Here is a 13,784-nt window from a genome sequence, read left to right as displayed (position 1 = left end):
TCCTCAGCCACTGGGACCTCATCCGGGTCCTCCTCATCTGAAATAGCAACAACCTCTGTCTCTGACTCCTCTGAGGGGTCCTCCTCATCCTCCTCCATCTCAGGGTCCTCTATCTCATGCGCCTACACATTAAACGAGCTAAGTTACTATCATAATATTTATAAGGGTTCCCGTAAGAGTTTTAACTGTCAGCGCTACTTTAAGTAGTCCGACCTTGATCTTGGCAAGAGTTCTTATTATCTTTGTGAGTTTATTATTATATCGTCGCATCATCTCTGAGGTTTATAACGCTTAGCTCTGATACCATTTCTGTGACACCCCCAGATCCGGGGTCGGGAATCCGGGTCATCACGGTCTTTCTTTCCACAATATCACTTCACTTAATTAATAATAAATAACCTTATGCTGTGACCCCACACTAACACACACCACAACCCGTTATAGTCTCAGAGATGAAATTGAAATAAGTACAAGTCCTTGAATCCACAATTTAAAAGTTATTACAACCCAAAATGATTACTTGATAAATTTACAGTTAATTGCCATTATCTGCCACAAGTTATAACTATACAATATTTGGTTCCCAAAAGTAGAATGCCTGATCTACCAATAGATCTACCTCTGCAGCTATAGCAGCTACAACATCAACGGGAAGACGCGGGACGCTTCCAATGCGATTGCGCTGGGTCTGCTTGAGTCTGGCCATCTTTCCTAACTGTTGTTGTGTGATGAAGAAATGAAGCAAGAGTGAGCATTAAAGCTCGCAAGATAATATATAGTGTAACAATAATGCAAGTATCTCAATGGATAACTTACTAGAATCCTTTATCAATTGTAAGGTAATTACTTACTGGATATAAGCAAAAACAAGGGATGAAGTTACCAAATACTTCACTATACTTATATCATTTTTAGAAATCTACTTGAACTACTACTATTCAAAGTATAATAAGCTTCAAAAGGTCATCCCCTAGATGAGACCACAAGTCAAGACTTGAATAGATTCAATCTTTGAAATATTTTTAAAGGAAATTAAGTTACGAGATACTTCATTCAATAGGAACACCATTAAAACTATTTGACTTTGTCAAAGCTTCGGCAACCACCCATTCGTAGCCTTTCGATTGAAATGCTCTGGGTAGTGTTGCAGAATTGTCCAACTGGATGATGAACTCATTACGGGAGTTTGTCGCGCCATGAAGACCACTTACGATGATCAGTCGCAGTAGTACAACCCCACCATTTTCTACATGTAGAGGAGAACCTGTCGGATTTACTTGTCAACCGAACACTGGACTCCTAAGGAATGTACCGTCTTGCGGAACTTCCAGGCCATTTGGGCCAATATAATTAGGCTGGGCCGGCGCCACTCGACCACTTACGCCACTCCTAGTTCAGATGAAATCCATGACTCTGAAACGTAAAGCTCGTCCCCACTTTCCCCAAGTAGAAACTTGTTGATACGGCTCCACCAAGAAGTCGTATCTAGTTGGAAAGGAAAACTCACCGATATTTCCCAGGCGATGCCTTTTAATGGATTAACTTGTTCCAAGAATTCTACTTCCCGAGTATTGGGTAAGTAATCAAAATTCTTTTATCAAAATAGCAACCTTGTTGCGAATATAAAACATACCACAGAGCCGGATCCCTTAGGTTTTGAGCAAATATTTAAATCCCCTTTGAAAGGAAGATCTTAAATAAATAAAAATGAGTTTTTGGGATCCGCTCTAACTTTTAAAAATCATTTTGAAGGCTCGCAAACATTTTTAAGGATGTTTGGAGTAATGCTGATTTAATAAAATAAATCAGTTCCAATATATTAGAAAATATTTGAATATTATTATTTAAATAATATTCCCATAAAGAATAATCTTTATAAAAATAATTGAAGTAGAAGTTGTAAAACTTATACTTGAAATGAATCTTAAATAACCAAAGATGTACTCATACGAAAGTAATATCTTTATTTGAATAATCAAAAGTAAGTTTGATTATTGACACATTATTCTTTAATAAAATAAAGAATATTATTTAGTAAATAATCGGAGTCATAAGTCCTCGAAGGAATATTCAAAATAATATTCAATAATAAAATAAACGGGGTCATAAGCCCTTGAATGAATATTCAAAATAATATTCATTAATAAAATAAAGTTATCGAATAAACCTTATTTGATTCATAGTTTTGAAAACTATTCATATATATATATATATAAATATATATATATTATACTCGGGAGCCTCGACTCCCGGTTTTTGAAAAAGTTCACCTTTGGGTCCCCTATACTAAGGGTATATACAAATTACCGCTTATCTCTAGCATAGGTATTATCAACTGAATCAACAGATATATGTATTAAGAATATGAAACAGGCATGCATATATACCATATCACATGCTACAATATATCGCAAGAATTTGCTAAATAACCATTATGCATCCATCACAAGATAATGCATGTACAAATGTGTACATCACAACAACAGTATAACGGATAGAAAACTTGCCTGAGCGACTGCGGGTTATAAATGGCTTGGGACGAGTCTGGTAACCTATAAACAACATATAAGTTGGAATTAAACCAAAGTCACTCATAAATCTATACTTTAACCAATTTAGACTCTAACGCTCGCTTTGCGCTTAATGATTCTCTTAAGTCGCTCGAGTACCCTCGGCTCCACCATTTTTATTAAATTAACCATTACAAGTTTTAAGGCGATTCTTTCGCGAGTGTCTTACTAACTGCCTAACACACTTTACATAAATGTTTCATACTCCAATTAGTCCTTTTAGGTCTTTAACCTATGTTTCAAAGTAAGGTGAGGGGTAATGATTCGTTCGCGAAACGTCGTTACTTAAAACGTCCGTTTTTCCTAAACCGTACATCGGAATCAAACGAAATACATATCAAAACGAAGCTCGTAACATGAACTATCTAATCATGGCAATGGTCAAAACCTAGCAGTGAGTTCACGGATCCTAATGTTAAGAACAAAAACAGCCTAAAGTAAATCGGACTTTACGACGGCTATGTTTACGCGATTACCCAAATTTAAAACACTCCAATTCAACGCACAATCAATCCTCAATCACAACCCAATCAAAACTCCATCCATACTACATCATAACAGCCCCAACACTCAACATTAACAATTTATACTTATTCTTAAACTTGAATTTAACTACACTTAAGTTCATTAATTAACAATCCAAGAATTACCACTCCAAAACTTCACAAAACTAACTAATCTCTACATTCACAACAAGCAAGCCTCCCATGAATTAAAATCAACAAAACTAAACCTAATTACTCAAATAAAGTTAGGGTTTGGAGGGGTTATACCTTCCTTGGAGAGTGGAGAATCAAGAGAATGGCTTGGAATCACCCTTAAAGTCCTTATCCAAGCTTAAACTAAACAAAACTTGAAGAACAAAAATTTTAGTTCTTGAAAAACACTATTGACCATCTTCTTCCATGATTTTTAGGAAGAGATTGTGAATGATTTAGGAGCTCAAACTTATAGGATATCCATAACTATGCATAAGGAGTCTTAGATAATTACCTTGTGATTTAACAATGCTTGGAACTTGATTTTTGATTTTCTTGCTTTGGAAAAGAAGAAAAAGCCGAGAGCATGGAAGAAGAAAGGTGAGAAAATGTTATGTTTTTGGTGAAAATGAATTGTTGGCTTGGTTGGTTAATTTTTTGATTTGTTTTGTTTTGTTTTATTATCTTTTTACCATGGTAACTTTTGTGTGGTTCTAATTCAACCAACAACACACTTGCTTGGTCATGCTTATGTCACCATGTGATATCACCCTCCCTCCTTTGTCCTCTTCTCATTGGTTTGATGACATCATCCCCACTAATCTCTTTGATTAGCTTTTAATTATTTGGCTAATGACCGCTGATCTGTTATACGGTTCGCTTAACTTTCGTTTTCGTTTATCGTTTGAGGGATCATACCCGGGATCTTATTACTTAGGTTCCCTTAACCTTTCTCAATACATTATATTCCTTTTTATGATCCTCTATTAAAATCCTTGAATTTAAATCCTTTTTATCCTGTTACCTTATACTCAATTCTTTCGATATCTGGTGGATTTTCGGGAATAATCAAAAGGTTCAAATTTGGATTCTGACGATCTTTACATACACTTATATCATATAGAGTACCAATAAAATCTCAGAATATCCATAAAAGAAACCCTACATAGTGTGGCATGAGAAGTTTTCTTATTCAGCAATATCAGCAAAAACACTATTCCTAAGGGTTACAAAAAAGTTCAAAATTTTGGGGTTATTACATCGCAGGATTACTAATTGGTAATTAACAATCCGCAAAGATCGGTACATACTATGCTTGCTTCATTATGAAGGATGTCTGTTCTTATAGACATTTGTGTGGTGACACTATAGCTAGTATGTAGGTGTTTATTATACAATAAGTTCACTGAACATGACTCACACAGCTGAATAACTGATGGAGTTCACTCACGTGTCAGCTATTGTTCACATAGTGATAGTTGTACAAGTATCCTTAGACTTGAGGTCATCATAGTCATCTTCTGTACACTGAACTATGCTTTGGTTTAGTTCTTAGTCTCAAGGGACAATTATAAGGGCTCTACTAGGTATAGGAATTTGTACACGAAGATAGTGTATGATCAATAAAGGATCTACCCCTTCTAGTGTAGGAAGAGAATGTTCAATGTTGATCCACTTATGTTAGTTCAGGAATCTCTGGCCAGAGTGAATGAAATTAGAAAGGAATTTCTAATTTACATTAAATAGAACTAAACATAGTGAATGGGAAAGCAAGTGATTAAATAAGATAGGCTTGACACAAGTTCCATACCTTGTATTTAATCGTGACATTGCAGGGTAGAATTAATTAATTGTACGGTAACTACTCACCGAATAGGTTCTTGGTATTCTAAGCAGTGAATTCGTATTATCCGGATAGTCGCGATATGCTGAGAAGTATCCCTCACCATGTAGAATAAATATGATTAATTAATTAATCATATTTAATGAATTAGAGAATTTATATAAATAATGATAAAATAGTTTTATTATTATTTATTTCTACTACCGGCTTAATATTGAACCTACAGGGTCACACCATAAAAGAGAATGATTTAATGGTGGAGAAAATAATTAATAATGGCTGATAATTATTTATTTATGAAATAAATAATTAATTGGCAAATTTAATAATTGATTAAATGAGATTTAATTGATTATAAATTAATTAAGAAAAAGTTCTTAATATTATTAATTAAGAATTTAATTTTTGGAAATTAAATCAAGTGGGAGAATTATTTCTAAAGTGTTTAGAAGAAGGATTAATAATTAAAAGGTGTTTTAATTATTAGTGAGAATAATAAAGAGTTAATAATAATAATATTTTATGGGAAAATTTTCAGCTGAAAATTTTGCCTATAAATATACTATTATAGACCCTATTTTTGCCTCAACCAAAAAGATTTACAAAACCCTAATTCTCTCCATCTCCTCCTCCTTCATTACATCATTTTCTTGGTGGATACCGGTGGAGTGCTTCACACTCGAGGAGCAGCTGCTAAGGATCTCCGTTCATCGTTTTTGGATCGCCATTAAAGACCTTCATCTTTTCATTAACGTAAAGCTTCTTAAGGTAAACATACTGAACTACGAATTAAATATTATTTTTCGCATGGATCCTGCGGAGGGTTTCGATTTTTTTTAAGATTTAAATTTACGTTTTCGCTGCGTTTATGTGCTAAAAACCCTTCAGTTGTTACAACATATTCAATGACATCAGTACTTACAGGATCAGAGTATAAGTCATCAGAATTTACAGAATCAGAATTTAAGTCTTCATTTTCAAATCTCAGCTGATCGTGATCATTGAAATCTTCAAGTCCGGTAAGCTTCTTATCATCAAAAGATACATTGTTGGATTCCATGACAACCCTTGTTCTTAAATTGTAGACTCTGAAGGCTTTTGTGGAAAGTGGATATCCAACAAAAATTCCTTCATCAGCTTTTAGATCATATTTTGACAGCTGTTCAGGATGAGTCTTAAGAACAAAACACTTACATCCAAATACATGAAAGTATTTCATATTTGGTTTCTTTTTCTTCACCATCTTATATGGTGTTTTTCCTTGCTTGTTCATGAGTGTAGCATTCTGTATAAAACAAACAATATGCACAGTTTCAGCCCAAAAGTAGGTTGTCAGCTTTGCTTCATCAAGCATAGTTCGTGCAGCTTCAATGAGAGTCATGTTCTTTCTTTCTACAACTCCATTTTGCTGTGGAGTTCCAGGTGCAGAAAATTCCTGTTTGATTTCATGCTCTTTGCAGAACTCTTCCCTGATTGAAATCTTGAACTCAGTGTCATTATCACTTCTTATAATTTTAACAGAAACTTTGACCAACTTATCCAGCTGTCTGACATGATCAGTTAGAGTAGATGCGGTTTCATTCTTCTTGTGCAAGAAGTACACCCAAGTGTACCTTGTGAACTCATCCACTATAACCATAGCATATTTCTTCTTTACAATAGACATGACATTGACTTGACCAAATAGATCAACATGCAGTAGGTGATAAGGCTCAAGAATTGATGACTCAGTTTTGCTCTTGAAAGAATATTTTCTTTGTTTTTCCTTTTGACATGAATCACAAAGGCCATCAGGAGCAAATACTGATTTTGGCAGTCCCCTCACAAGATATTTCTTTACAAGCTCATTTATGTTGTTGAAATTTAAATGAGAGAGTCTTTTGTGCCAATTCCAGCTTTCTTCAATTGATGTTCTACTCAACAGACAGATTGCAGAACCATCAGTACTTGTTGAAAGTCTGGCTTTATAAATGTTACCATGCATGTAACCTTTCAGAACTACTTTGCCTGTAGAATTGCTTACAACTTCACAGTGTTCTTCAAAGAAATCCACATGATAACCTCTGTCACATATTTGACTCACACTTAGCAGATTGTGTTTAAGTCCTGAGACTAGAGCTACTATTTCAATGATGACATTCCCAAGATTAATATTGCCATATCCCAGAGTTTTTCCCATGTTACCATCTCCATAAGAAACTTTTGGGACAGCTTTCTCCACAAAGTCTGAGAGCAGTGCTTTATTTCCAGTCATATGTCCTGAACATCCACTATCCAGTACTAGAATGTTTTTCCTGTTGCCCTAGAATCACAAAGACCACTAATGGTTAGTTTTAAGGACCCATACTTGCTTGGATTCTTTGGCCTTTTTAAGTTTGTTAGCATTTGCAGCGGATTTAATATTAGAGTTTATGCTAACATGTTGTTTATCAGAACTTATATCAGACTTTGCATCAGACTTTACACTAGAAGGAATTAAAGTAACTTTCTTCAAAGAATGTTTTATTTGATAATAATCATAGTACAAACTATGATATTCCTTACCAGTATAAATGGAATTTCATAAACTACCATAATGAAAATAAGGATTTTGTGGCTTAAACCTAATAGACTGACTCTTAACTCCTGACTTAGGAGATAAAGATTTTAAATTCTTATTTTTCCTGCAAAAAGAAGCAAGATGGTTAGAGTTTCCACAGTTATAATATTTCTTTCTAGGAGCATTAGGAACAGGCATATAATAATTGCTTTTATTCACACCTTCCTTTCCATTCCTATTTTTCCTAGCTGCTTTTACCTTGTTGACATTCCTTATTTCTTTCAGCTTATGCTTAAGCTGCTTCTTTTTCATTAAGCCTATGTTAACTTCAGCTGGTTTATCCTGTTCTAATTTGTCAGAAGTTAACTTTTCCTTAACTTCTGCTACAGACTCTTTCATCTTTTCAGAATCAGACTTTACAGTTTTAGCTACAAACTTTACAGGATTCACCTTTGGCTTAGCAGTCTATTTAACAACACTTGGCTCAATTTGTTCAGTTCTTTTTTCACTTTTATCATCTCCATAACCTAAGCCCTCTTTCCAGTTTCCACTACTTAATAAATTCTGAGTTGTTCTGCCAGAGTTAGTCCAAGTCCTGATAATTTCTCTTTCTTTTTCTAACTCGGTTTTTAGAGATTGATTCAATTTTAGCACTTCATCTCTAATATAAAAAACATCATCTCTTTCTTTCTGAGTTTGATGGAACATAACTAACTTCTTTTCTAAATAGTCATTCCTTTTCTTATAAGCAAGATTTTCAGAAGTTAATCTTTCACATGTTAAAGTTTGATCTATGTAGCTAATAAACATGGTTTTAAGATATAATCTCAACTCAGTAATATCATCAGTATGAAAAGCATAAGTTGTTTGAGGTACCTTCAGTTCAGCAGTTTCAAGGCTGCCATCAGCATTTGCCATTAAAGCATAATTCACCTCATCTTCAGAATCTGAAGAGTCTGTCCAGCTTTTCTTCTTTGTGATAAGTGCCTTGCCTTTGTCACTCTTTCCTTTCTTGCAGTTAGGAGATATGTGGCCTCTTGCACCACAATTGTAGCATTTGACATTTGAGTTGTCTCCTCTGTCAGACTTTGCATTTTTGCCTTCATACTTTCTGAACCCTTTCTTATCAGAATTTCCACCTTTCTTGGAAAACTTCTTTCCCCTTCTGAATTTCCTGTAGGCTATCTTTGTGATACCCTTCACCATAAGAGCACACAATTTCATCATCTCTTCATCAGCATCTATTTCAGGTAAACTTTTAGTTTCTGAATCATCATCATCAGAACTTGATGATTCTGAATCAGACTTTATGATGAGAACCTTTCCTTTGCCTTTTTTTGAGACAACCACTTTGGGGGATTCCTACTCAGCTTTAAGAGCAAATGTCCTTGACTTTCAACCATGTCTCTTGCTCCTTTGACCCATCTCAAGTTCATAAGTCTTGAGCATACCATAAATTTCATCAAGAGTAGTTTCATCAAGAGCATAGTTGTCTCTTATAGTAGTAGACTTCAAATCCCAACTTTCAGGAAGAGCTAAAAGGAATTTTAGATTTGAATCTTCAAGATCATATTCCTTATCCACCAGTGACAGATCATTCAAGAGTTTGACAAACCTGTCATATAAGTCAGTTAATGACTCATCACCTTTTGAGTCAAAGTACTCATACTCTTGAGTGAGTATAGTCCTCCTATTCTTCTTGATTACATCAGTTCCCTGGCATCTTGTCTCCAAAGCATCCCATATCTCCTTTGCAGTCTTGCAATGAATTACCTTGTTTGACATGACATTATCAATGGCACTATGCAGCAAATGCCTTACCTTTGCATCATTGGCAATGGATGAGATATCTTCAGCTATATACTCAATTTTGTCCTTTGGTATGGTCTTTGCTGGCTGATCTGCAACTACAACAGAGAGCTTGGTTGGCTTATGTGGTCCTTCATTAATTCTGTCAAGGTATTCTGGATCTGTAGCTTCCAGAAACGTAGCCATCTTCATTTTCCATATGGGATACTCAGAAGGTCTCAATATGGGAACCCTAATAGTCTCATATCGACTGTGGATTTGAGTGTTTTTAGTTTCTTCAGTTTTGGTGGGCTTGGTTGGAGTTTCTGCTTCTTCAGACATGATTGTTTGGATCTTTACTGTATGTGTGTTAACAGATAAGCTTTGATACCAATTGTTAGGTCACACAACACTGTGGAAGGGGGTTGAATATAGTGTTTATTACAATCAAATCGATTTCGAACACAAGTAAGAGTAAACAGATATATTCAATATAATAAACTCTGTTACAATGGAACTGTTCTCTCTCAGTGATGAACAAATATCACTAAGAGTTGCTAGGTTACAATGTATGATCTTCTCGATAAAGATAACACATATAGTGTAAACCTATGTCTGTATTTATATAGTACACAGTTACTGTAACACCCCCAAATCCGGGGTCGGGGATCCGGGTTGTCACGAGTTCCATTTCCCTTAATAACACCCACTCTTAATAAATAATCAACTACTCTGTACTGTGACCCCACAATAAACACACACACCACAAGTTATAGTCTCAGAGATGAATATCCAAAAATAATCACAAGTCGTTTTATTCCACAATTATATGCCAATACACCTTAAACAGGTTTCTGAATAAATTTACATTTCTTTGCCATTATTACAATTCATAAATATACATAATCTGATACATCAAAAGTTGAAAGCCTAGCCTATTGGTAGTTCCTACCTCAGCTACAGCGACATCAACGCCTATAGGAAGCTGCGGAACGTTTCCTATCCGCTCGCGAATTGGGAGCTTGGTCCTGTTCATCTTGTCTATCTGATGTTGTGTGATGAAAGAAGAAAGCAAGGGTGAGCAGCAAGCCCACCAAAATAATATGTATAATGATTAACAATATATGAGCCTTCTCATAGTACTCATGAAGGTCTTGGTCAAAAGAAATGAACCAAGATGATATCTTAATGCGATGAAGTCGCAAAATATTCAGTATATATATACATATATACTTTTCAAAATATTGGAAGTCCTCTTCCATGCATAATACACACAGAGTTCCAGTGTATAACTGTATAAAAATATCGTTGCAAGGTGATCTCATATATCTAACCTTGTCTCAACATTTTTCTGAAAATCTTTGTCATGCATAAGATAATCATTTACTAGATATAAGTTTAAAAGATGAAGTTACAAGATACTCCAATATACTTATATCTTTTCCAAATACTACTTGAACTACCACCATTCAAGTTATAATTAGTTTCCAAAGTTCATCACATAGATGAGACTACAAGACCAGATTTGAATAGATTAAATCTTTAAAATATCATCAAAATAAAATGAAGTTATGAGATACTTCATTTGATGCAAACATCATTTTGAAAACTTGACCCTGCCAACACTCAACAATCGCCCAACCGTAGCCTTTCTATCGACGTGCTCTGGGTAGTGTTGCAGAAATATCCAATTGGATGATGAACTCATTACGGGAGTTTGTCGCGCCAGGAAGACCACTTACGATGATCAGTCGTAGTAGTGCAACCCCACCATTTTCTACATGTAGAGGAGAACCTGTCGGATTTACTTGTCAACCGAACACTGAACTCCTAAGGAATGGACCGCCTTAGCGGAACTTCCAGGCCATTTGGGCCAATATAATAAGGCTGGGCCGGCGCCACTCGACCACTTACGCCACTCCTAGTTCAGATGAAATCCATGACTCTGAAACGTAAAGCTCGTTCCCCCTTTCCCCAAGTAGAAACTTGTTGATACGGCTCCACCAAGAAGTCGTATCTAGTTGGAAAGAAAAACTCACCGATATTTCCCAGGCGATGCCTGTTAATGGATTAACTTGTTTCAAGAATTTTACTTCCCGAGTGTTGGATAAGTAATCAATTCATTTATCAAAACAGCAACCTTGTTGCGAATATAAAACACACCACAGAGCCGGATCCCTCAGGTTTTGAGCGAGTATTTAAATCCCCTTCGAAAGGAGGATCTTAAATATAAAAATGAGTTTTGGGATCCGCTCTAACTTTTAAAAATCATTTTGAAGACTCGCAAAACATTTTTAAGAATGTTTGGAGTGATGCTGATTTAACAAGGTAAATCAGTCCCAATATATTAGAAAATATCTGAATATTATTATTTAAATAATATTCCCATAAAGAATAATCTTTATAAAAATAATTGAAGTAGAAGTTTTAAAACTTATACTTGAAATGAATATTAAATAACCAAAGATATACCTATACGAAAGTACTATCTTTATTTGAATAATCAAAAGTGAGTTTGATTATCGACACCTTATTCTTTAATAAAATAAAGAATATATCTCAGCAAATAATCGGAGTCATAGATCCTCAAATGAATATTCAAATAATATTCAATAAATAAAATAAGCTGAGTCATAAGCCCTCGAATGAATATTCGAAATAATATTCAATAAATAAATAAGCTGAGTCATAAGCTCTCGAATGAATATTATAAATAATATTCATTAAATAAAATAAAGGAGTCATACATCCTCAAATGAATATCCAAGTAATATTCAATAAATAATATAAAGGAGTCATAAGTCCTCGAATGAATATTCAAGATAATATTCATTAATAAAATCAAGTTATCGAATAAACCTTATTCGATTAATAGTTTTGAAAACTATAAACATATATATATATATATAAATATATATATATATCAAATCTACTCGGGATCCTCGACTCCCGGTTTTAGAAAATGTTTTCACCTTTGGGTCCCTATACTAAGGGTATATGCAAATTACTGCTATTCTCTAGCATAGGTATTATCAACTGAACCAACAGATATATTTGGCAAGAATACGAAACAGGCATGCATATATATACCATATCAGCATGCTTCAATATATCGCAACATTTGCTAATTAACCAACATGCATCTATCGCAAGATAATGCATATACATATATACATCACAACAACAGTATAACGGATAGAAAACTTGTCTGAGCGACTTGGGGTGAAAAAAAAGCTCGGAACGAGTCTGGTAACCTATAAACAACAAGTAAGTTGGAATTAAACCAAAGTCACTTGTAAATCTATACTTTAACTAACTTAGACTCTAACGCTTGTTTTGCGCTTACTGATTTGCTTAAGTCACTCGGGTACCCTCGGCTCCACCATTTTTAATAATTTAACCTTTACGAGTTTTAAGGCGATTCCTTCGCGAGTGTCTTACCAACTGCCTAACACACTTACCATAAATGTTTCATACATTAATTAACCCTTTTTGGTCTTTAACCTATGTTTCAAAGTAAAGCGAGGAGAAAAGTTTCGTTCGCGAAACGCCGTTACTTGAAACGGTCGTTTCTCCTAAACCGTACATCGGAATCAAACGAACTACATATCAAAACGAAGCTCGTAACATGAACTATCTAAACATGGCAATGGTCAAAATCTAGCAGGGTGTTCTCGGGTCCAAATGTTATGAACAAAAGCAGTCTAAAGTAAATCGGACATTACGACGGCTATGTTTACGCGATTACCAATGTTTAAACTACTCCAATTAACCACCAACCAACTCATAACCATCAATACAACAAAACTTGACCTAAACCATACCAGATCAGTCCATAATCTCCAAGGTTTTCAACTCAAACAACCACAATCAAGACCTATGAACTATAATCAAGCTTCAATTACCAAAACACTTCCAAATCAAACCAAACTACTAATAATCACAATCCATGCTTCTCATTTCACAAAACCAACCATTAAGCTTACTAACAAATAAAGTAAAGGCTAGGGTTTGAAGTTTATACCTTACTTGGGAGGTGTTAAGTTGCTAGGAAGCCTTAGGGAGCCTCCTACAAGCTTGATCTTTCCAAAGAAATCAAGAACACAAAGTTAGGCTTTGAAGTTTCTAAAAGTCCGATTTAAAGAACTGTAAAAATGATGGTCTTACCATGATTATTTGGACGAGACTTGTGAACAAGAGTTGTAGGCCATCTCAATACCTTTCCAATGAGCTATAGAACACAATATTTGAGTGAGAAATGAAGGAGATACAGCAGTTTTAGTGTGCTGGTTCTGTTTTCCTTGGTTTCTTTTTGATTTTGATGAAAAATGATTTGCTTGGCTTGGTTGGTTTGATTTTTGTGTTTCTTTTAGTAAATTACCTAGTTGCCCTTGATTTTGTGTGGTTAAAAAGCCACCACATCTCCTTCCTTCCCATGTCATGCTTGTGTCATCCTCATGATGTCATCCTCCCCTCCTTGTCCTCTTCTCATTGGTTGGGTGACATCATCCTCTCTAATCCCTTTGATTAACTTCCTAATTGTTTGCCTAATGACCGCTGATCTG

The 13,784-nt window shown here is 34.9% G+C and overlaps 1 long non-coding RNA gene across 1 annotated transcript; it reads right to left on the bottom strand.

Annotated features, from left to right (window-relative positions):
- Positions 1 to 12,422: 12,422 nt before the first annotated feature.
- LOC141697391 (uncharacterized) lies at positions 12,423 to 13,516 on the bottom strand. The gene is made up of 3 exons (XR_012564689.1): positions 13,387 to 13,516; positions 13,244 to 13,301; positions 12,423 to 12,473 (listed from the first exon to the last, which is right to left on the bottom strand). It is a non-coding gene; the product is annotated as an uncharacterized LOC141697391 (long non-coding RNA).
- Positions 13,517 to 13,784: the final 268 nt, after the last annotated feature.

Source organism: Apium graveolens, chromosome 11 (genome assembly GCF_009905375.1).
Source record: "Apium graveolens cultivar Ventura chromosome 11, ASM990537v1, whole genome shotgun sequence".
Classification (NCBI taxonomy): domain Eukaryota; kingdom Viridiplantae; phylum Streptophyta; class Magnoliopsida; order Apiales; family Apiaceae; genus Apium; species Apium graveolens.
The sequence above is the reverse complement of the archived record's forward strand: the minus strand, read 5'-3'. Positions and strand labels throughout refer to the sequence as shown.